General features: G+C 35.2%; 1 protein-coding gene across 1 annotated transcript in view; it reads left to right on the top strand.

Moving 5' to 3' along the window:
- Nucleotides 1-25,644, top strand: part of DACH2 (dachshund family transcription factor 2) — a 679,609-nt gene that overhangs the window by 188,053 nt on the left and 465,912 nt on the right. The window lies entirely within an intron of this gene.

The raw sequence follows: 25,644 nt of genomic DNA, 5'->3' as shown, positions 1-25,644 counted from the left end.
TCCTCTTGGCTATGACGGTTTTCAAGATTTTCCTTGTTTTGAATGACCTTGACAGTTTTGAGGAGTACAGGTCAGGTATTTGTAGAATAACCCTCAACTGAGGTTTGTCTGTTTTTTTTATTATTATTGTTAAATTGGAATTTTTGGAGGAAAACCACAGAGGTAAAGCGCTGTTTTTATCAAATCATATCAGGAGTACACCTTATCATGATTTATCTGTCTTGATCTTGACCTTGATCACCTGTCTCATGTTAGGTTTCTCCACTATGAAGTGAGCCCCCCTCCTGTCTATACTGTGCTTTTTGGAAGCTTTTGCAAAGTCACTATGTGCACTCCACAATTAAGAAGTGATGGGGAGTTATGCTTCACACTGTTTTGTGTGTGTGTTTTTTTAATTTTAAATCCTCACCAGAGGATATTTTTCCCCCATTAATTTTCAGAGAGAGTAGAAGGGAGAGAGAGAGAGGAGAGAGAGAGAGAGGAGAGAGAGAGAGAGAGAGGGAGAGAATCTGAGAGAAACACATCGATTGGTTGCCACAAGCCCTGGTCGGGGTGGGGATTGAGCTTGCAACCGAGGTGTACATATGCCCTTGGCTGGAATCAAACCTGTGATTCTTCAGTCTGCGGGATGACGTTCTATGCACTGAGCCAAGCTGGCTAGGGCTGCTTCACATTCTTAAGGGCAGAGTATTTATAGAAATTATTTGGAATTTTTCTACACAAATGTGTCTCTTCTCCATTTATGTATTTATCTATTTATTTAATCATTTATTTCAGCATGGGCTCATAAGTATTTGTGATATACTTTGAGTTATAATCCAATAATACAATATCATACTGTTTAAATTTTCCCAGCTTTGGCTATTAGGAACTCTTTCAGTTGTCCCCTGTGTACCTTTACATGCCCTTATGCTTGTGAATTTTTTAAAGCACTTCCTTACTTTTTTAGCACTATAAGGTGCTCGAGGCTCATCTTGTGTAGTTTCTACCCTAGTCCTAAGATCAGCCATTAGGTGAAGTTTTGGTTAGAGGAAGATTTGATCTTCTCAATACTGAGCAAGTGTTCGAGGGGGCTGAGAAAGGGGGTCAAAAGAATTTTCTCAGTTCCATTTGCTTGCTGGCATCCTAAATTTTCCATCATCCTGATAATGCACGTAGGCCTTATTTTTTCCATACACATCTGCCTATTTCTTTCATAATATCTAGTGAGAAGAGAATAAAAAGCTCTGGGTCTTCTACAGTCACACACATTCATGGTCATGCATAGATTTAGAAATGTACTATGCAACTCTCCAACATATATCCTTTCTGTAGCCCACATCCCCTACCCTGCATCCAATACACTAGTTTGTCATCAGTTCCTGAACCACCCTGTATTCATTCCCCCCCCCAAGGGGTTTTGGGGTAGAATAGCTTTGGGAAACATGGGGTTAAATAAAAATAAACAAATTGGTTTACCACAGGTCTTATGGCCTATAAAGTTAAAATTGGCTCTATGAATCTATAAGAGAGGAGATTTCTCAGTCTTTTTTGATTAAAGAAATCTTTTTGTTCAGAGAATTGGCAGTCCATGCAACACACTTTTGGAAATGCTGCTATGGTGGTAAGAGTTCTGAATCTGTAGTCAGAAACCTTATGTTTAATACCTCAATGTAGCAATAAATAGCTCTAGGATAACAAGCAAATCACTTTACATCTATAAGTCTCTGTTTTTTCATCCATAAAATGGAATTACGACTGTCTCTCACAAGGCTATTGTGAAGAACAAAAATGAGCAAAAGTATGTAAGAATTTTTTGGAAATGCTAAAATGCTGTGGTAATTTAATAAGCATCATGTGGGTAGAGGACCATGCCTTTGCTGACCACTGTTGTTTCTTGTATCTAGCATATATTCCTTACATTTAGTCTTCAATATTCAATAAATATTAATTGAGCAATTGAATTATATTACAACTACTTACATTATTTTCTCTTTCTCTCCAAGTGCTATATAGCAGCTTATGACATTTTATAAATTGTTTTTGAAATTAGGAACATGTGTTCCCAGCTAGTGACTGGATGCATTCAGATTAGTTTTTATTGCTTCAAGCTGACCAGATTTCCTTTTGAAATAAGGGCACTGGAGCTTTCACCTCGACACTGTGGTGATGTAAAATTCCTGCTGCAGAGTCACTGAGCTGGTGCTCGAAGAAGAACACCTGTGAACACAGGCTGTCAGAAGGCCCTCAGAGCCTTTAGAGTGTTAAAGGCTACAGCTGCTGTGCTGAGAAGCAGTTGGAAGCGCTTTGTCATTCCTTCTTGTGCAACCACAGGAGACCAGCTGAAATATTTTTTACTTTCTTTGGACTTATAATTTGTGTTGATTTAAAGGAGTTATGGGGTGGAGCTGTAATGGAGGTGGTAGGGCAAGCCCTGTTAAGCAATTTATTTGGGTGGGAATAGTAGTGTCCAGATAGTAACAGAAACAGGGAAGTCACATCATCCATTTTACTTAATCCCCTACAAAACAATGAATTCTGTAGGCTTTCCCAGAGGAAAAGTTTCTAGGTTCCAGCTTCTCTTTTTAGAGAATGAATTGGAGCATGTTTATTATATTTGAGTTTGAGAAATTGTCAGCCTCCCTAGAAATGCTAGATGATTATCTGAAGTCTAGGAAGAACCCATTTGGCTTTGGAAATTGTAAAAATATTTATGTCAAATTCTAGGCTTGTAGGTTAGTTGGTGAGAAAATAGGCAAGATCAGTTTAGGGGGTCTTTCTTTTCTTAATATTGAAATCATAATGATAAATACTAGCAAAGCTTTCTCCATCATATAGTTCATGTACACTGGAATATAGAAATGCTTTAGTGTTCTGTTTTTTAAAAAACACACACACCTTCTGTATGTGATAATAGTATCCTAACATTTTCACAGGTGTTGGTCAGAGGTACAGATTCTTTGGAGATAGTTTAACAATTTGTAACTCTTGCTCACACTCTGGTATAGTTAGAAATTCTCCCTCCCACCCCCACCACGTTGTAGTCCCCCTCAAAAGATGAAGTATAGGCTTTAAGACTTGTATAAAACATGTGCATGGATGGAGAAGGGAAAGCTTAATATTAGATTATACAATAATAATATGACTGTATTGCCCGATGGATTTATTATTTTTCCCCTGAATCTTCTGCTTGCTTTAAAAACTAGATTTCCCATTCAGAGTATCAACTGGTACCTTTGCTAAATTATTCATTTCAGGTTATAACGAAATATATTACTTCTTTATTTAATTGAAATGAATAGATTGTGGTACAAGACATTATTCCACGTATGTTCTTGAGAATTTTGCAACTTTCCTAGGTAACATATAATCATCTTTAAAATAAGCATTTATAGGAAAGAAGTTTAAGCAAACATTTCAAACCTAATCCAGAAATTACATTTAGGAATCCTTCCTTGCACTTTGCAAATCCTTTGAGTTTACTGAACTTGTAGCAGTGCAGCTAAATTCCAGCAACTGCAACAATAATTAGTGAAATTAAGTTGGAAAATTTTGTAGACAAGTGAAGTTATTATTCATTCTGTGCCACACTACAAATGTGGGAGGACATATTAAATAATAAATTAGGCATGAAGTACTTTAATCTGTAAACTGAACATGTTAGCAAACGGCTTGGGTTCATAATTAGTATTTACGGCCACAGGAGAGTGCCTCTTTTAAAACAGTGACAGGAAATTGATCAGTTTAGGTTGTCATAGCAACTGAAAGAGTTCCATTGCTTCTGTTGGGTTTAGCCTATTATGCTACATACTCATGTTTAGAAATATGTTTATGAACTATAAAGATAAACTATTCAATAATGCAAAGGAGGTTGGGATGCTGAAATGCTGAACTGACAGAGTCCAAATGAATGCTTGAACATTTCATAACAACCTTAAAATATTCCACGGTTGTCATGACATTTCTTTTACAAAGCAAATGATGTCTGGAAAAAAAATCATAAAACTAGACGAAAATGCAAATCCCTTTATGACAGTATGTGGCTGTCACATTCATAATAACAGACAATAATTGATGATTTATGAGATGACACCATGGCAACAAAGTCTTTCATCATTGGCACCCCTTGGTTACTTTTATATCAGCGTCTTGCCAGTGCTTTTGAAAAGTTTCTAACATGACATACAATAAAGACTACTTGCATCTTAGTCCATTAGGTCTCATTTAATGCAGGTTGGAAGTAGAGGTTTTCAAATCATCTGACAAAGTGAAAGCTGGCAATGTCTTTGGTAAAAAAAATCTCTGTTTAACTAGTAAGAACATTTAGCAGCTGAAAATGGACAGATTTCTTTCTGTCACTTAACCTTTCAAAGAAAACCCATAATGCCTCTCTCAAGCCTGAGTGCAAGCTGTTAGGTTGTTTAAAATTATGTTGTTTGATAATATTCTTATATAGGAAGGTGGGATAAGAAGAATGGAAGTGCAGTGTGCAATGCCTTGCTTTGAACTCAGAACAAAGATGATTTTTTTCAATTTGATTTTAATGTTGAGGTCTTCATAAAAGTGTAATAAATGTGTAATTGGATATTCTAGAATGACTTTTATGTGTTTGGTAGACTTCGGAGTAACATGTTATCATTATTTAGAGGAGATCATCGATCAACATTTTATTGTATATTATTTAAAATATTGGAAATGTAAACCTTCTGCCTTGGTTTCATTGCCAATTTATCAAAAATGAAGTTCTTTGATATTTCATCTCTAAAAAGTTTCTTGAAATATTCAGCTACCTATTTGACTGAAATAAAGGCTATATCAGATGATCATTTTGAGCTCCTTTCCAGTGGAAGTAGTCTATGATTTATAAGGAGTTGTAGAAACATCATCAATGGGAATTTTGAATGTAAAATACTGAAACTATTCAACTTAAATGAGATGAATATTACATAAGCATTCATATCAAATTTAACCTACCTTTTATACATGAGGTTTTAAATAATATGGATGCAATGAATTTTCCAAACACTTGTTTCTTCTCTAATTTAAGCCTTTGTGAAGACAAAAATCTAGCCAGGCAGGGCGTGGCTCAGTGGTTGAGCGTCGACCTAGGATCCTGGTGATCAGGGTTCGATTCCCGGTCAGGGGGGTGCAGGAGGCAGCCGATCAATGACTCTCTCATCATTGATGTTTCTATCTCTCTCTCTCCCTCTCTTTTCCTCTCTCTGAAATCAATAAAGATATATTTTTTAAAAAAATCTATAATACTCATTTCCTTCAGAGGATCACTTAAGCCAGTTCATAAAGTAGTATCCCTGGCATTTATTCATTAATACATTTTATTTATACATTTTCTACAAGGCTGTGGAAGGAATATAAAATCCTTAATTAAATTACTTTGCTCAGAGTTAGTAATTTTGGCCCCAATTAAGAGTTAAGAAAATGGAATTTACCATTCAGTGTCATAATGATTTACCTCAGTTAATATAAGAAAATAAGTTAATTTTAATTCTGAATCTTTTTTATGATATCTTTATATATATAGGGTGTCCCCTACAAATGTATACACACACTTTGAATAATTATAAAGGCAGTGTTTATTAAAATATATTTCATTTTCAAAATTGAGGTATTAGTTGTTAAAGTGTATATACATTTTTGAGGAACACCTGTATTGTAATTTCATAGTTGAGATTATATAGTACATATGGCTAATATCTGTTTTTCTTTATCAATTATAGTTGACATACTATATTATATTAGTTTCAGTTGTACAAGCCAGTGATTAGATATTATATAACTTACTAAGTGACCATACAAATAAATCTCATACCCATCTGACACCATACATAGTAATTAGAATATTCTTGTCTATATTCCCTATGCTGTACTTTATATCCTCATGACTATTCTGTAACAATCAATTTGTACTTCTTAATCCCTTCAGCTTTTCCACCCATCTCCCCAACACCCCTCCCATCTGGCAACAGTAAAAATGTTCTCTGTACCCATGAGTATGTTTATGTTCTGCTTGTGCATTTATTTTGTTTTTTAGATTCAATTGTTGATAGATTTGTATTTATTGGCATTTTATTGTTCATATTTTTCTCCCCCCCCCCCCCTTCTTCTCCTTAAAAAAGACCCTTTAACATTTCATGTAATGCTGTTTTGGTGCTGATGAACCCTTTTAGCTTTTTCTTGTCTGGGATGCTCTTCATCTGTCCTTCCATTAGAATAATCTTGGCTGTAGGTCCTTGCTTTTCATCACTTTAAATTTTTCTTGCCAATCCCTTCAGGCCTGCAAAGTTTCTGTTGAGAAATCAGCTAACAGCCTTATGGGAGCTCCCTTGTGGGTAACTAAGTGCTTTCCTCTTGATGCTTTTAAGATTCTTTCTTTGTCTTTAATCTTTTGCATTTTAATTATGATGTGTATTGGTGTGGGCCTCTTTGGGTTCACCTTGTTTGAGGCTCTTTGCACTTCCTGGACTTGAATGCTTATTTCCTTCACCAGGTTAGGGAAGTTTTCTATAATTATTTTTTCAAACAGGTTTTCAATTTTTTGCTCTCTCTTTTCTCCTTCCAGTACCCTTATGATGCAAATGTTGGTACACTTAAAGTTGTCCCAGAGGATCCTCACAGTATAATTTTTTAGATTTTTTCTTTTTACTGTTCTGATCGGGTGTTTTTTGCTTCCTTATATTCCAAATTGCTGTTTTGATTCTCAGCTTTTTCTACTCAACTGTTGATTTTCTATAAATCATTCTTCATTTCAGTTAGTATATCCTTCATTTCTGACTGGTTCTTTTTTATAGTTTCCATGTCGTTTTTATGCTGATGAAGTTCTCTCTAAGTTCATCTATTCTTTCCCTAAGTTCATTGAGCATCATTATAACCAGTGTTTTGAACTCTCCATCTATAGATTGTTTGTCTACATTTTGCTTAGTTATCTTTCTGGAGTTTTATTCTGTTCTTTCATTTGGGACATGTTTCTTTGTCTCCTCATTTTGGCAACCTTTTTGTGTTTGTTTCAGTGTATTATGTAGAATTGTTATGTGTCCCTGTCTTGGTAGAGCGGCCTAATGCAGCAGGTGTCCTGTAGGATCCAATGGCACAGCCTACCCATTCATCCGAGCTGGGCACTCCAGGTGCACCCCTCCTGTGGTCTGTGTACACCCTCCTGTTGTAGTTAAGCCTTGATTGCTGTTGGCATGTCAATGGGAGGGATTCATTCCCAGGTTGATTGACTTCAAGAACTTACTTCTACTACAGTAGAGTATCGGCTGTGCAGGGGCCCATCCCATGGAGCATGACTTCCTTCAGCAGGGCTCTGGTGCCCATGGAGTCCACCCTATGAGTGTGTTGCTTGTGGAGGTGGTTGGGTGGTGCTTCAATGTGGTCCAAAGCTGTCCACTGGGTATGCTGGTTCTGGGGCCACCTGGCATGAGCTGCAAAATGATCTGCAGGTGATTGCTACTTGTGCCTGCCTTGGAGGTGCCCAGGAAGGGCCAAGCTGTGAACCAAGGCCAGGTGCCTTTAGTGCTGGGCCTGGGGATACTTAGCAAGAGGTATAGGACTCACCAAGGGCAGATGATACTTGTTTGAGGGAATTTAGGAAAGTCTAAAGCATGAGCCCAAACAGGCTATTCCTATGGAAAAGCCACAGGAAAAGGATTGAGTGAGTCAGCATGTTGGGTGGGGAAGGTCTCAGGGAATCACCTGGGTGAGACAAACAATGATAGCCAGGTTGATGGAGACTCAGCTATGGTGCCTACAGCCATCTTGACCAGTAGTTGATTATGAATCTTCTTCTAGATGATAGTTATATCACACAAAAGAACAAGATTCTTAATTTAATTAAAATGACATCTGTTCTTGTCTGGATTTTACTCTGTGATCTCAAATATATATATATATATATATATATATATATATATATATATATATATATATATATATATATATGATGTCGAACAGACTGTCTCTGTCTTCTAGGCATTCATCATTTAATTGACCAATACACTAATTATAAGCATGAATCAACCAGAAAACAAGCCCAAAGTACTAAATTAAGAAAGTTTAGACCACAGGCATAAGAATTAAAGCAATTTATAAGGGAAAATGTCTGAAATTATTTAATACAGGATAATCAGTAGATAAGAATACTCCAACTCAGATCTTAAATGAATTTGGAATATTTGAATTGTCAGAAAAGTATTAGTTTAAGTTTTGATAGCTCACATGAACAAAGGCACAGAGATTTAAATAATTATGGCAAATGATGGAAACATTGCAGAACTCTCACACTGAAGCAATAGTACTGGGGACCAGTAAGAACAATGCTTAGATATTGGATAGTCACCTTGTTTGCTTCTTTACCTCCATTTTTTACTGCTCTTTAGAATTAGTTTCTCCTCCACACTGCTGTAAACCACTACTCCCCTTGACCTTAGAATGAAATTCAAATGTCTAATTTGACTTTCAAGGGCTTATGTAAGTGATTTCTAACTGTAGGTAATTTTGCTCCAGCTGGATATTTTGCAATATTTGAAGATATTTTCAGTTGTCACAATGTGTTGTTGGATCTGCTGGCATCTAGTGAGTATACTGCACAGGGAAGCTCCCCAAATACAAAAGATTATCCAGACTAAGACATCAATAGTGCTGAGGGGGAGAAATACTACCTGATATAATCTAACCCTGGACACCTTTTAAATCTCATTTCAAGCTACTTTCATCCTTACTATCCTTTCAATAACTTTGATGTCTGTGAGTATTTCACTTTCTCTTGTATTTTCATAAATGGTGTTTTCTCTACCTGGAATGCTATTTTGTTCCCCTTCTCCCCATACTTCAACCCTTAATCCTGCCAAACCTACTTAGTCTTCTATGTACAGAGGTGGGCAAAAGTAGGTTAAATTACCAGCTATTATTATGTAAAAGATAAACTATAAGTAAGGATACAAAATAGTAACAATAGTAATAATATTACAAATAACACAAATAAATAATACAATAATTAATAAATAATAATACAACAATAAACTCTGTGTTTCATGTACTCATTAGTGTAAACCTACTTTTGGCCACCATGTATGCTTATCAGTTTAACTCTTTGAGGGCAAGAAGCATGCTTTATTCATCTTGTATCTCCAATTGCTCAGCATGTTTTTTAAAAAAATTATCTTTATTGTTGAAAGTACTACAGATATCCTCTTTTTTCCCCCAATGACTCCTTCAACCCCATACCCACCCCACTTCTAGGCTTTTCCCACTCCATTATATGTGTCCATGGGTTATGCATTTATGCATAAATTTTCTTTGGTGAATATGTCTCCACACATTCCCCTGCCCCACTTTCCTGAGATTTCACAGTCTGTTCCATGCTCCCGTGTCTCTGGATCTATTTTGTTCATCAGTTTATTTTGTTCATTATATTCCATATATGAGTGAGATCATATGAGTTTGTCTTTCCCTGACTGGCTTATTTCACTTAGCATAATAATCTCCAGTTCAATCCATTCTGTCCCAAAGAATAAGAAATCCTTCTTTTTTACAGCGGCATAGTATTCCACGGTGTAAATGTCCCACAGCTTTTTTATCCACTCATCTACTGATGGGCACTTAGGATGTTTCCAGATCTTAGCTATAGTAAATTACGCTGCTATGAACATAGGGGTGCATAAGTTCTTTCTGATTGGTGTCTTGGGTTTCTTATGATATATTCCTAGAAGTGGGATCACTGGGTCAAATGGCAGTTCCATTTTTAATTTTTTGAGGAAACTCCATACTGTTTTCCATAGTGGCTGCACCAGTCTGCACTCCCACCAGCAGTGTACTAGGGTGCTCTTTTCTCCACATCCTCACCAACACATTTCGATCTTTGATTTGTTGATGGTAACCATTCTGACAGGTGTGAAGTGATACCTCATTGTGTGTGTGAGAGTTTTTTAATATATCTTTATTGATTTAAGAGAGAGGGAGAGAGAGATAGAAACATCAATGATGATCGTCGTCATTGATTGGCTGCCTCTTGCATGCCCCTGACTAGGGATCTACCCTGCAACCTGGGCATGTGCCCTGACCAGGAATCGAACTGTGATCCCCTAGATCCTAGGTCAATGCTCAACCGCTGAGCCATACCCAGCTGGGCCCTCATTGTGGTTTTAATTGGCATCTCTCTGATAATTAGTGACTTTGTGCAGTTTTTCATATGTTCCTTGGCCATCTGTATGTCCTCTTTGTAGAAGTGTCTATTTAAGTCCTTTGCTCATTTTCAAATTGGATTGTTTGTCTTCCTTTTGTTAATTTGTATGAGTTCCTTATACATTTTGGATATTAATCCTTTATCAGATGTCTCGCTGGCAAATATGTTCTCCCATACAGTGTGCTCCCTTTTTGTTTAGTTGATGTTTTTTGTGGGGTTTTTTGCTGCGCAGAATATTTTATTTTGATGTCGTCTCATTTGTTTATTTTCTCCTTTGTTTCTCTTGTCTTAGGAGATGTATGAGCAAACATATTGCTACAAGGGATGTCTGAGATTTTGCTGCCTATGTTTTCTTTTAAGACTTTTATGGTTTCACATCTCACCTTTAAATCTTTCATCCATTTTGAGTTTATCCTTGTGTATGGTGTAAGTTGGTGGTCTAGTTTCATTTTTTTCATGTACCTGTCCAATTTTCCCAACACCATTTATCGAAAAGACTGTCTTTACTCCATTGTATGTTCTTGCCTCTTTTGTCAAATACTAATTGAGAGTAATGGCTTAGGTCTATTTCTAGGTTTCCTGTCCTGATTCACTGATCTATTTGTCTGTTCTTGTGCCATTACCAGGCTGTTTTGATTACAGTGACTTTGTAGTATAACTTGAATTCTGATATTGTGATCCCTCCAACTATATTCTTCTTTCTCAATATCGCGGTGGGTATTTGCAGTCTCTTTTGGTTCCATATAAATTTTTTAAGTGTTTGTTCTAGATCTGTGAAATATGCTGTTGGTATTTTAATAGGGATTGCATTGAATGTATAGATTGCTTTGGCTAGTATGGACGTTTTAAAATATATATATTTTTATTGACTTCAGAGAGAGGAAGGGATAGGGAGAGAGAGAAAGAAACATCAATGATGAGAGAGAGTCATTGATTGCCTACCTCCTGCATGCCCCCTGCTAGGGATCGAGCCCACAACCCGGGCATATGCCCTGACCAGGAATTGAAACTCAGTCTTCTGCATCACAGGTCAATGCTCAGCTGCTGAGTCACACCGGCCGGGCTGGACGTTTTAATGATGTCAATTCTTCCATTCCATAAACATAACATATTCTTCCACTTCTTTATATCTTCCTCTATGTCTTTTCACAGTGTCCTGTAGTTTTCTGAGTACAGGTTTTTTACATCTTTGGTTAAGGTTATTCCTAAGTATCTTAAATTATTTTGTTGCAATGTTAAATGGGATTGTTTTTCTAGTTTCTCTTTCTGAGAATTCATTACTGGTGTATAAAAATGCCATCAATTTCTGGGTGTTAATTTTGTATCCTGCTGCCAAATTAATTTATTAAATCTAATAGCTTTTCAGTGGAGTCTTTAGGATTTTCTATGTACAGTATCATATGATCTGCAAATAATTACAGTTTTACTTCTTCCTTTCCAATTTGTATGCCTTTTATTCTTCTTGTCTGATGACTGTGGCTAGAACTTCAAGTACTATGTCGAATAGAAGTGGTGAAAATGGACACCCCTGTTTTTCCTGTTCTTAGGGGAAATGTTTTTAGTTTTTGCCCAATGAGTATGATGTTAGCTGTAGGTCTGTTGTATATGGCTTTTATTATATTGTGGTATGATCTCTCTATTTCCATTTTGCTGAGAGTTTTTTATCAAAAATGTATGTTAGATTTTGTGGAATGCTTTTTCTGTGTTTATTTATATGATCATGTGATTTTTGTCTTTCAATGTGTTTATATGATATATCACATTTATTGATTTGCAAATATTGTACCAGCCTTGCATCCCTGGAATAAGTCCTTCTTAGCCATGATGTATGATTCTTTTATATATTGCTGGATCAAATTTGTTAATGTTGTGTTGAGGATTTTAGCATCTATATTCATGAGGGATATTGGCCTGTAATTCTTTTCCTTGCAGTGTCTTTATCTGGTTTTGGAATTAAGCTAATGCTGGCCTCATAAAAAGAGCTTAGAAGTGTTCCTTCTTCTTGGATATTTTGGAATAGTTTGAGGAGGATAATCATTAGTTCTTCTTTGAATGTCTGGTAAAACTCCTCTGTGGCGTCCTCTGGACAAGGGCTTTTGTGTGCTGGGAGTTTTTGATTACTGCTTCGATTTCATTAGTTGTTGTCAGCCTATTCAGGTTTTCTGATTCTTCCTGATTGAGTTTTGGAAGGTTGTGTTTTTCTAGGAATTTGTTCATTTCATCCAGGTTGTCAGGCTTGGCAGCATATAATTGTTCATAGTATTTTCTTACAATCCTTTGTATTTCTGTTGAGTCATTTGTTAATTCACCTCTTTTGTTTCTGATTTTCTTTGTTTGGGTTCTCTCTCTTTGTTTCTTTGTGAGTCTGGCTAAAGGTTCATCAATCTTGCTTGTATTTTCAAAGAACCAGCTCTTTTTTTCATTGATCTTTTGCATTGTTTTTTTATGTTCTATGTCATTTATTTCCACTCTAATATTTATTATTTTCTTCTTTCTACTTACTCTGGGCTTTTGTTGTTGTTCTCTTTCTAAGTCTTTAAGTTGTAGGGTTAGATAGTTTATTAGAAGGTTTTCTCGTTTTTTGCGGTAGGCCTGTAGTGCTATGAGTTTCCCTCTCAGGACTGTTTTCATGGTCTCCCATAGATTTTGGGTTGTTTTGCTTTCATTTTAATTTGTTTTCAGGAAGTTTTTTATTTCCTTTTTGAATTAGTTGGTAACCCATTGATTGTTTAATAATATGCTATTTAGTCTCCCTGTGACTGAATGTTTTTTAGTGTTTTTATTGTAGTTGATTTCTAATTTCATGCCATTGTGATAAGAGAAAATGCTTGATATGATTTCCATCATCTTAAACTTGAAGAGACTTGTTTTGTGTCTTAACATGTGGTCTATCTTTGAGAATGTCCCATGTGCACTTGAGAAGAATGTATATTCTGTAGTTTTGGGGTAGAATGTTCTGTAGATATAAATTAAATCCATCTGATCTAGTGTGCCATTGAGGGTTACTGTTTCCTTGTTAATTTTTTGTTTGGAAGACCTATCCAGTGAAGTCAGTGGGTTGTTAAAGTCCCCTAGTAAGATTGTATTTTTGTCAACCTCTCCCTTACAGTTTTCAGGAAGCTTTTTTATGAATTTAGGTGCTCCTATATTGGGTGCATATATGTTGATCAGGGTTATATCCTCTTGTTGGGTCGATCCTTTTAGTATTATGTACCTTCTTGTTTCTCATTATGGCCTTCATTTTGAAGTCTTTTTTGTCATATGTGAGTAGTGCTACCCCAACTGACAGTTTTTTCCATCCCTTCATTGTAATACTTTGTGAGCCTTTTGTTATGAGGTGGGTCCTTTGTAGACAGCATGTATATGGGTCATGTTTTCTTATCCACTCTTCCACCCTATGTCTTTTTATGGGAGCAGTTAATCTATTTACATTTAAGGTTATTATTGATAGATACTTATCTATTGCCATTTTAATTCTTTATGCCTATGTTTTTCTCTCTCTATTTCTAATTCTAATTACAGTTGTCCTTTTATCATTTTCTGCAATGTTGGTTTGGTGATGATAAACTCGTTAGTCTTTTTTTTTGTCTGAGAAGCTCTTTATTTCACCATCTGTTTAAAATCATGGCTTTGCTGAATAAAGTAGTCTTGATTTCAGGTCCTCGTTTTGCATTACCTTGAATACTTCATGCCATTCCTTTCTGGCCTGTAATACTTCTGATAAGTCAGATGACAATCTTATGGGAGCTCCTTTGTAGGTAACAGATTGCTTTTTTCTTGCTGCCTTTAAGATTTTCTCTTTGTCTTGAATTCTTGTTATTTTATTATTATTATTTTTTAAATATATCTTTATTGATTTCAGAGATTGAGAGAGAGATAGGAGCATCAATGATAAGTGAGTCATTGATTGGCTGCCGCCTGCACGCCCCCAACTGGGGATCAAGCCCACAACCTGGGCATGTGCCCTGACCGGGAATCGAACCCCAATCGCCTGTATCCTAGGTTGATGCTCAACCGCTGAGCCATGTCCAGCCGGGCTCTTGGCATTTTAATTATGGTGTGTCAGGGTATGGATCTCTTTGGATTCTTCTTGTTTGGGACTCTGGGCCTCCTGAGCTCGTGTGACTTTTTGCTTCACCAGCTTAAGGAAGTGTTCTACCATTATTTCTTCAAAGAAATTCTATACTCCCTTGCTTATTCTCTTCCTATTCTGTTACTCCTATGATGTGAATATTCTTATGTTTCTTGTCCCACAGTTCCCTTAGACTGTCCTGTTTTTTCATCATTTTTTTCTTTTTGGATCTCTGACTGAGAGATTTTTTCTACCCTATCTTCTAATTCTCTGAATCAATCCTTAGCTTTCTCTAATCTGCTGTTTATACTTTCCAATGTATTCTTTATTTCTGATATGTCATTCTTAATTTTCTTCATAGTTTCCCTGTATTTTCTCATCATCCTCACAGTCACTATTCTGAACTCTATATCTGATAGATTGCTTATCTCCATTTCACTTGTGTCTTCTTCTGGAGAATTTTCATTTTCTTTTACTTAAGGCTTGTTTGTTTGTTTTTTACTCTCCATTTTGGCTGCCTATTTGGGTTTGTTTGTATGTATTTGATAGATCTGCTAAGACTCTCAGTCTTTTTGGAGGGTCTCTGGTGCAGGTCAATGTCTGACACTATTTGTGACTGACCATGAGTACTCTGTTTGGAGCTACCAACATCCCATGGTTTGTGGTTCCCTTGCTGGTGCCGGGTGGGTTCGGGGTGGACCAAACTGTGCACCAAAGTCTGCTTTTCTAAGGGCTTTGTTTCAGAAGCAGATCAGGCATAGACTCAAAGCACTCAGAAGCTGTTATTCAATCTCTTAAAGAGACTCAATCTCTAGAAACTCCACAGGGTAGGGTGAGAGGTTTTCCGGTGTGTGAGGCAATTCTTCTTTCCCAGGCAAAAGTTGCTTGGATGGTAAATATCTGCCTTAGAAAGAGCTCCTCTGCCATATAAGGGAGTGGTTCAACATAGGAATCCAAATGGCTACCTTCTGAGCCAGGAATCCTGGACTTTCTTCACACAACTTTTGTCCACTCTACCCTCCCTTGGCTGGAGCACAAGGTGAATGGTCATACACAAAGCTTTGTGTGTTGGCCCTTTAAAAGAGTGTCTGCATTTCCAGCCGTTTCTCCCTGAGAGACAGAAATTCTGCTGCTTTTCACAGCTACATATTATGTGGACACCTTCTCAGTTCATGTGCTCTGGGCTGGGAAGCTTAGTTTGGGATTTAGGTGCCAGAGTTCTCAATGGGACCTCCCCCCCACAGTTGAGATATCCTTCCACACTTTCAGCTTCTTCCTTTTGGGACCCAGCTAGCCCTCTCATTCCTCAGCACTGTCTACCAGTCTCTATGTGGTCTCCACTTTTCCTCCTTGGTTTTGAGTGTTCTCTGCAGCTTGTCTTCAGTTGATTATTCATGATTATTTTTCTACATTTTAGTTGTAATTCCAGTTTGGTCTTAGGAGAGTGTCATTACAGCTTCTACTCAATCTGCTGCTATCTTGGAAATCCTTTTTTGTTGAGAGCTATAAATGACTGAATATTGAGAGGAGGAATGGAGGGATGTTATTGTTTGTTAAGGGAGTCCTCTTCCATAAAAACATCAGGTTGCTGTTCTTCTGTTTTGTTTTTGTTCATTTGTTTTCTCTCTCTTTTGTTTCTTTGCTCCACTAGACTTACTTCAGACTCACTGGGCCTCTGTCTCGCTAATAACCTATCCCACTCAGCATGTTTTTTGAGACACAGTAAATGCTTGTTAAAGAAATACATAGATTGCCCTGGCCAGTTTGGCACAGAGGTTAAGGTGTAGACTCACAGACCTAAGGGTTGTGGATTTGATTCCAGGCCAAGGGCACATACCTTGGGGCACATGTGGGATGCAACCAATCTCTCTAAAATATCAATGGAAAAAATATCCTTGGGTGAGGATTAAAAAAAAAAAAAAATCACAAATTGGTGGAAGGTTTTGATTCTAAGCTTAAAATAAGACAGTAAGGATTTGGGTTGTTATTTATAAGGGCTAGGGAATGAAGAGGAAGAAGCAAATTTAAGAAAAACCACAAAAGTAGAATTCCCACAGATTGGTAAATGATTTGATGTGGATTGTGGCAGAAGAGTCAAAGGTAATTTCTCCAAATCACACTGGGGGAATAAGGACAGAAATGGGGTAGTTAAGAAGGAAGTTTAATCTTGAGTCAGATAATGAGAATCTATTTTTATTGACTTAGTGATGCCTATAAGGAGCTATAAATAAACTTCAGTCTGGGTGAACTTACTAGCTCTGTGATCATTTAACCTCAATTGCTTTATCTGTAAAATAGGGAAAATATGGTACCTATCTGATAAGAGGTTGTAAGGATTAAATGAATTAATACATGTAAAGTGATTATCCCAGTTTTAGGCATATTGTTAACACTTAATAACTGTGAGCTATTATCATTATTATTTCCACTGATATGTGTGTTGTTGTTTTTTTCCTTTTCCTTTTTTTTTTTGTTTTTATTTTTTGTTTCTTCATTTTACAATTAAACCTCTGGTAGGTACATCTACCACCTTTTCCATGAAGTTTTTAATGACCCAAAGGAAACAAGATCATCTTCCTCCTGCAAACTCTTTTAGCTTTTTAGATTAGCCACTTTTTTTTTTTATGCACTTCTACCATACTATCCATTACTTCAATGGCATATGTATTTACCCTATAACTTCCTTGAGGGTAAGACTGAGACTTACTCATCTTTTCTAGAATAATATAAAATGCTAAATAAATATTAGATTATGATAATTAGATATAACAATAATAATAATTATTGGGCAATGATCCACAAAGTTGTGATATTTTATTCTTAGAATTAATGTGTTCTCCCATTTATATTGATTGGTAATGCTCCTAATATATTCAAAAAATATCAATTATGTTTTTTGAAATAAAACAGCATTTTTTAAAATTGAGTAAGTAGTAATTAGTTTGAATAACTTAAAATGTATTTAATTGATGCTAGTTAAGTTTTATTACAGAAAATAATACTTCATTAAAGAATATTTTTTATTTTGAGTATTTAAAAAATTAAATATTTTCAATTTATTAATAGTGAAAGGTCTTTTGTTTATAAAGTATGAAAGAATATTTTTGCTTTCAATGCCAAACTTTTGAATAAATAAATGTATTGAAAGTTCTCATAAAATACTATGACAATGTTAAAAACTAAAATAACCAACATCTATCAATTTCCAAACATGCACATACCTTGTGACATCTCTTAAAATACAAGATATAAAATATCATTAGACGAGTGTTCAAAACTAAGTTCAGAAAATACAGCTCTGGGATGTCTGGAAAGTTTTGTAATTACAGTATATAACAAGAACTTCAGTATGAGATGTTCTTTCATGTCTTTTGCAAAAAGTTAACTTAGGTTCAGTGATTCAATAAACTGCATTGTGCTTAAAGAAGTGTTTTATATTTGTAATTTATTTATTATACATGGGTATGATCCTTAGACCAGCCTTTTTTAAAACTATATATGTGAGTATAACTGTCATTGAATTCAACTGGGACTTCAACTGTACATCTTAAGAACAGACTTTGCTTTTTGTCTAATGTGTAAATATGGCAGTATAATAAATGAATCTTAACTGAAAAGTAACTTGAGCATACTCTCTGATTTATAATGACCAGCTCTAACATATAGCATCAAAGGACTAAGTGCGAACCCATTTGGAAGACATAACTTTTAATATAGTACAGAATTTCACTCTAATATTATAAAAACAGAACTTTCCCAAGAGTTCAGTAGCTTTAATTAAGGTATACATAATTAATCAATTTATTTTTGACATTTGGGATAAATTTTTGATGTGATTAGTTTAACTATTAGGCATATATACATATTTTACATGAAGCTGACAGTTGCTTTAAAGAGAGAAAGGGTAGAGTGACCTGGCTATTGTATAAATAGAGAAAAATTTCATGTTTAAATATCAATATTTATTTCAACATTTGTGAACATGCATCAACAAGCAGTGACATTTAGCTGGCCAAAGTGTAACTGAAAGAGATAAACTAGTGAGGTAGTATTATTCTATAAATATCTCTCAATATCTGGTTGACTTCCTTAGAACAGGTAGGAGAAAAGGGCTAAAAATAGACGTAATTTTATAAATACATAAAAATATTATAGACTAAAAAGCATCTTATTATTGAACTTTTTATTTTAGCAACTCAAGTGATATTTAAACATAGTTAAATTCAACTTCTTGAATTATAAAGGGAAAGTGCCTTTTATTGTAATTATCTTTTACCTTGCCTCTCTTATCTTTTAAGGCCTAGATTATAAATCACCTCCTCCATGTACTCTTCCTTGAAGGGAAGGGAACATCAGAAAATATTTCCTTTTTCCTAAACTCTTCTTATACTTTTTGTTGTGCATCCCTCATATTTATTCTTTCTTTTATTAAAAATACTTATTGAATACCTACATATGCCAGGAACTCTCTTACATACTCAACATATAGTTATGACCAATACAGAAAGAGAAAAAAAAACCTGTTCACAGAAATTTATGTTCTAGTGGCTAGAGATGGACAACAGACAAGATAAACTAGTAAAATATATAGTTTATTAAATAAGTCCTAAAGAGAAAAATATTGGGTGGAAAGGGAAGTTTGAATTTTGATGAAGGGGGATGAGTTGAAATTTTTAATAAGGTGACCAGGGGAGCTTTTATTGAGGTGAGTTTAAAGGAAAGACCTGACGCACAAAAGGAATCAGCCAGCTGGATATCCAGAGGAAGAATCCTCCAGACACAAGGAACAATGAGCAAAATGTCCTCAGGTAAGAGCTTTGACTGACTTCTTCAAAGACCAGCAAGAAGGCCAGTGTGGAGCAGAGAAAATGAGGGAATCAGTGGTAAGATATAAGATGAAAGAGTTGACAAGGGGCCAGAACATGTAGAGTCTTTTTACTTTTAAGGAAATGAGAAACCATTGGAGAGTTTTGAACCATGAATTATATTTAAACCACGGGTTATAACAGGGTTAGTTATAGAGTCCGAGAATAACCTAGGTGGCTAAAGTTTTCAAAGAGAAAGAATGACCTGCAAATCAGTGGATGGCTCTTAAAAGAAGGACCATTTGATGATACATTTTGGTAACATGGGATTCAAATATGAGTGTTTTATGGAGAGGGTAAAAATGATCTGAAAGCAATAATGAGGAGTGTAGAAAACGTCTACTTCACTTTTAGTCCAGTAGTATGATGGGTATGGGAGAGTAAAAAGCCAACACTTGAGTGGACATTTTAACCATGGACTATATTTTAACCGTGTTATAATGCCTTTAATTGTGGTCTATGTAGGTATTATTCACTCAACTAAACTGTAAGACCCATAAGTAAGACTGAATGAGAGTGTGAGATTATGCATACATAATCTCTTCAGATTATGTATGTATTTGCCTTATTGTATTTGTAAACCCCTAGTGACAAGGGCAAGGTCAGTGTACAGGAAGTTCTTTATATAGAAAACAAAACTTCAAAAATAGTCATCTTTTATTTTTATTTATTTTTATTTTTTCAAATGTTTTCAATTACAATTTACATTCAATTGTCTAACCACTATGCTATACACCTTAAACCAATACAAAGTGTAGAAAAGAAAGCAAAAATTTACTGACTAAAGCAAAAATAAATTTAGGACAATGAAACAAGGAAGGGCATAGAAGAAGCAACAGGAATGCCTAGGCTGGGCTGCTTTGACTCACTGGGAAGTGAGAAAAAAGGGAGAAAGGGGGTCTGTGGTTGATAAACGGCACTAATTGGATTTCCGTTATTTGTCAGCATGAGTTAGGTGATTTAAGCTATTTACCCTCTGGTTGGTGAGGAGAAGTACAAACCAAGTGTCCTTGGTTTAGGGAAGATAGGGTTTTACTAGGTGGCCACAAACTGCTGTTTAACTCTGTCTTAGTTTCCTTAGTCCTCTTGTCTTGGAATTTTCTTCACTTCTTACTATGGTATAACAGTAATATTCCATCGTGCATACATACCAAAGCTTTTTTATCCATTCATCTATTGATGGGCTTTTGGGTTGCTTCCATAGCTTGACTATTGTAAATAACATTGCAGTGAACAAAGAGGTGCATATATTCTTTTTTTCTTTTTATTTCTTTTTAGAAAAATTTATCTTTTGAATTCATATTTTGGGTTTCTTTGGATATTTACCCAGAAGTGAAATCACTGGGTTTATTCTTCAGAGAAGGAACATTGCTATAAAAATGTATTAGTAGCATAGATTGCAAAAACTGAGAAAATGTAATTCCATTATGACAAAATGAATCATCTAAGCCTACAGAGAATCTTAAAAAAAACCACAATTCTTTCATCCAAAGTACTAAATGACATAATAAAAATACTCAAAAATGTTATACTTAACACTATGAAGATAGGACAAGTCTCAGATGGTAAAAACAAAGCAAAAAACTAAAAGTAGTTTTGCCATGAGTTACTCAAGCAGTTAAAAATAAATGTATAAAAGTTTTTCATTACTAAGTGCAATGTGCATTTACAACAAGTTCAAATAATAAGACATATGTTATGATGTAAGGTTTATTATTTTTTCTTAAATAGGAAATGCTTTATACAAAGAACATGTGTTTTTATAGTGAGGGAAAATAATAGAATTACAGGAAGAAAAGTTGTTCGTAGGGCTCTTGTGACTAAAAATAACACTAAAACTAAAATATTGTATTGGAGGTATTGTAAATTCAATTAAGAAGCCTGTTAGAGGTGTTGGTAATGAAACTGACATGATTTTAGTTTATATCAACATGACTTAAGACATAGACATAACTCATGTTAGCTCAGAAATAAGATATTTCCAGAATATATGAGAGAATGACTAATCTCTATAATAAACTTTGAGTCAAATGCTGGGAAAAATAGATTCTATATTTTCATTCTATTCTAACATCAAAACAGATCTACATCCTTATTTTCACAGTTTCTGTAGAAAATAGAATGTGTCTGATCCATGGTCTAAAGAATAGTTTTAGACCCAAATTAAAAGAAAAACTTATTAAGATTACTTACTGTAATAATTTTAAATGAAAACTTCCTACCTGAAGAATTTTAAAGGCCTAAAAGGAGAATATAGAAGGGAAAGGGGGGATGCATGTGAATCAACTCATGAAAAAAACAAATTTTAGGATTAGTGTCAAACTGAATTGATTTGTTTCCTGGCCACCTAAAGCAAAGCTACTTGAACACACAGACTTGAACTAACATGATTTAGCCTGAAAAGTTTTACTTTATTTAATAATGTGATAAACAAATAAAACCATGGGTTCAACGACATTATTGAGAACCAATAGTGCTATGCTAAGTGCAAGGAATAAATTTTGAAAGCTTGGAAATCTTGTTGGGAAGACAACATAGCCTAATTGAATGAGCATGATAGATCTGGGCTTATACCCTCAGCTCTGCCACTTGCTTTGTGACCTTTTGCTAATTATATAATCTAATTGAGCCTCTATTTTTTATTTATATAAAAGGGTAATAATATTCTCTAATGTGGAGAATTTGAATACACTATAATCAGATATTGCTTTGTTATGAGAAGATATAATGCATATAAAAGTACCTGTCCTTCAGCAAAGGGTAGCTTTTTTTGTTATAACACAAAATTTTAAAATTTCAATTGATTGTCTGTGATTACAAACTTGACATGATTAGTATAGAGAAAAGTGTTGAGGAGAGAAAGATTACAGTGGCCTAGAATACTTTGTGACTCCATTGATAAGTGAATGACATTGAGCTTTGCAGAATGTTGTGTTGTATTCAATTGCTAATGGTAGGGAAGGGCTTCTAAATGGAGGTACACCATACCCAAAGATGCAGAAAAAGAAAGGAAACAATTTTTTATATGTCAGTTGAGGTAATTTTTTTCTAGGGCCTTGAGGCCCAAAGGTTTAAAGGCATGGGTATTACATATGAAAAGAATAGGTAGAATATTCAGTCTCAAGGATGGATGAATATTTTGCAGTAGAATCAAAAGTTCTTGAGAATTGGTTGAACAATTGAAAATGATGCTTCTTGACTTCATTTTCTACTTTACAAAGCTTTCTGATACTCTCATTCCATGTTTCTCAGGCTATCCATGTGAAGAGGGCAATGATAGATATTATTTTTCTTCTTTTTTCAAGTGAGGAAACAAACACTGTGGATTCTATAATTAGTAACTGACATGCTATTTGACTGAAAACACAGTACCCCTTTCATAGCACTGCACAGCTGGAGTGCTGGGCAAAGTAACAATGCCCCATGTTCAAAGCAGAATGATTCAACACAATTAACTAGTGATGGATTCTCAGTTCCACCAGTTAGAAACTAAAGTCTAGTCTATGATAACATTTGAATACATTATAATCAGATTTGACAATGTGTGACAAAGATTTAATAATCATTTATGATATGCCAGAGATTGTGTTGAACATAAGGGATGCAAAAATGAATGTAACTTGCTCTCTTTTCTCAAGTAGCTCAGTGTGTTGCAGATGTTGGGTTCAGATAGCTGAAAAAGAGTGGTAAGTTGTGAGAAACATTTTTATGTGTTATATGTCACACTGGTGGTGTAATTCAAGTGCTATGAGAACATATGAAAGGATTACTCTCCCCACTTTAAAGTTAGAAAAAAAACCCTCTAAGATAAAGCAAATAACACTGCTGATTCTTTAAAATTATTTTTATAAAAATACTTTCTTTTAGACAAAAAATTGCACATTAGGTGCTTCAATTAGAAATTAGTTATGCTAACTTCATGAGAAAACTAGCTCCATTTGTGTGAGGATATTGGGATTTGAGAAGAGTCTCATTGAAGTGGAGTAGAAAGAAAATATCTAGGAGGAGCTCTCCTGGGATGTGCACTTTCTACCTCTTCCTGTTAGGACCTGGACACAAGACAGCCCTTGAACTACTATAGTCACATACACCATATATGTTTTTCCCCCTAACTATGTTGTAAACTTCTGGAGGACAGGTGTCAAGAAAATTGTTTTGATATCCTAGATCCAATACTGTGTATGTTAGTAGATACTCAATATGAAACTAAAATAAATAAATGAATCCCCAAATAAGTATGAATTGAGTAAAACAAATGGTTGAACTAGGCCAGAAAGTGATACTAAATTAAGTAGAATTACGTTATGCTAAGCGAAATAAGCCAGGCAGAGAAAGACAAACATCATCACATGATCTCACTTATATGTGGAAACTAAAGAACTGAATAAACTGATGAACAAAATAGATTCAGTGACATGGAAGCATGGATCAGACTGACGGATCTCAGAGGGAAGGGGAGGGGGAGGATTAACCAGAGAATTTATATGCATATATGCATAACCGAAGGACACAGACAATAGTGTGGTAAGGGGCTGGGGAGGGGGGTGGGGGAGGGGTGGAAAGGGTCAAAGGGGAGAAAAAGGGACATCTGTAATATTTTGAGCAATAAAAAACCCAATAAAAAAAATTAAAAAAATAGAAGTACATTAAACCTTTACCCCAAGTCCCCAACTCTACCTTCTTTTATCTTTCCAGGATACTCCAGGGCAATAGTTTGATTTTTGAAGGTAGTAAAGTGAAAGAAATAGTTGGCTAATTATCTATCTCTCTCTTACTTGCTGATGATTTGTCAAGTTAGTCATATTAAGCTGAACAATTTTTAGTTGTTTTTACAGACCATTACATATCCTACTATCCTTCTCAGATAAGTTAATGTGTGAGGCAACTATTTAAAAGACTATTCATGCCCAGGTCAGTGTGGCCTATCTGGTTGAAGCATCATCATGTGCATCGAAATGTTGCAGGTTCGATATCTGGTCAGGGCACATACCCAGGTTGAGGGTTCAATTCCCGGTTGATCCCAGGTCGGGGTGCATATGGGAGGCAACTGACTGATGTTTCTCTCTCACATCGATGTGTTACTTTCTCTCTGCCTTTCCCTTTCTCTCTCTCTAAAAAAAATAAATAAATAAAAACAAAAACATATCCTCGGGTGAGGATTTAAAAAATAGAATAAAAATAAAATAAGAGTTTCCATAATTAAGCTACCAATGACGACTGAAGCACTTGGCATAGTAACTGGGCAGAGTGGCAGTTCATAGTGATATACAAAGAGTAATTTTGCAAAAATGAGAAAGAGAGTAAAACTGATAATTTTCATATAATTGACATAACGCTGATTTCAAATTGATAAATGTCATCTATCTAAGCAACAGACTAAATCAAAGTTTGCTCTCAAGTAAACAGGTAAACAGTATGTAAGACAAAGCAGTTCCCCAAAGGCATTCTTAGAACATGGTCATTATTTAATCCCTGACTGGAAATAAACAATGCTGACAGAGTGTGTTGGGGAGCTATGATATATGAACAGTGTCAGTGCTGCAGGCTGATAACCTATAGCTCGACATCCTTATCTATAAACTTTGACAGATACATCACTTTGTTATTGTCGCTTTATTAACTTGTTTTTTTGATAGCAAAAGATAATCTTTCCACTGTCTAAAAGAGCAGTACTTTACTAAGTGAAATATTTGGAAAGCTGTAAATGAAGTTCAATTTTTTCTAAGGAACAATCCTTTACACTTGGATACATATTAAGTAGCTATTTCTCAATATGGGGTAAAGTTTGCATATCAATTGCAGACAATAAACTGTTTTGTCACATTAAATTATTTATGCCAAATAATCATGACAACTTCCTTATAAAAATAATGCTTTCTTGAAAATGTTGCTCTGGATGCTTAAATTAAACATTGTTGCCTAATAAATTAATATTTTGGTCTTGTGAATTTTGATTAGAAAATAACAGCTGTTCTTACTTGGAACTGACTACTTGCTTTTCTAATAGTCTGGTACGCTGTGGATACACAAGCCTCCACAAAAACATGGTAAACTAAATCAGTTTCATCCTATTGTGTTTAAAGCAAGAAAATAATCTTCTAGTAACACTTTTTCAATAGTTAGTTTTTCAAAAACCAAACTTTTTGGTTTTTTGCTTGATGGATTTCTTGCCATTGACCTGATATCAGTCACCTGGTATTAGATTAATTCCTGATGTCGATTTGAAATTAGTTGCCTCAAATCCCAAACCTAATGTGTTTGATGCAGATCCTGATTGTGCTTATTTTTCTCACTTTTTCATTTTTCAAGAATGTTATAGTTTACCCTATTTTCCCTGAAGAATGTTTTCACTATCCTGACATCCACAGTGTCCTCGTTGTGTTTTGTTTCTGAGAATTTTTAATTGATGATGCAGCCTGTCTTTCTGCCTCACTTACTGGGTTTGTCCATCCATATTAACCATATAGTTTATTCTCAAAGTTGTGCTTAGAAAATGAGAATTGTTTCACGAGCTATAAGGCTTTGGC

The sequence above is a fragment of the Miniopterus schreibersii genome (assembly GCF_964146895.1).
Source record: "Miniopterus schreibersii genome assembly, chromosome: X".
NCBI lineage: Eukaryota > Metazoa > Chordata > Mammalia > Chiroptera > Miniopteridae > Miniopterus > Miniopterus schreibersii.
This window is presented reverse-complemented; position numbering and strand designations above follow the sequence as displayed.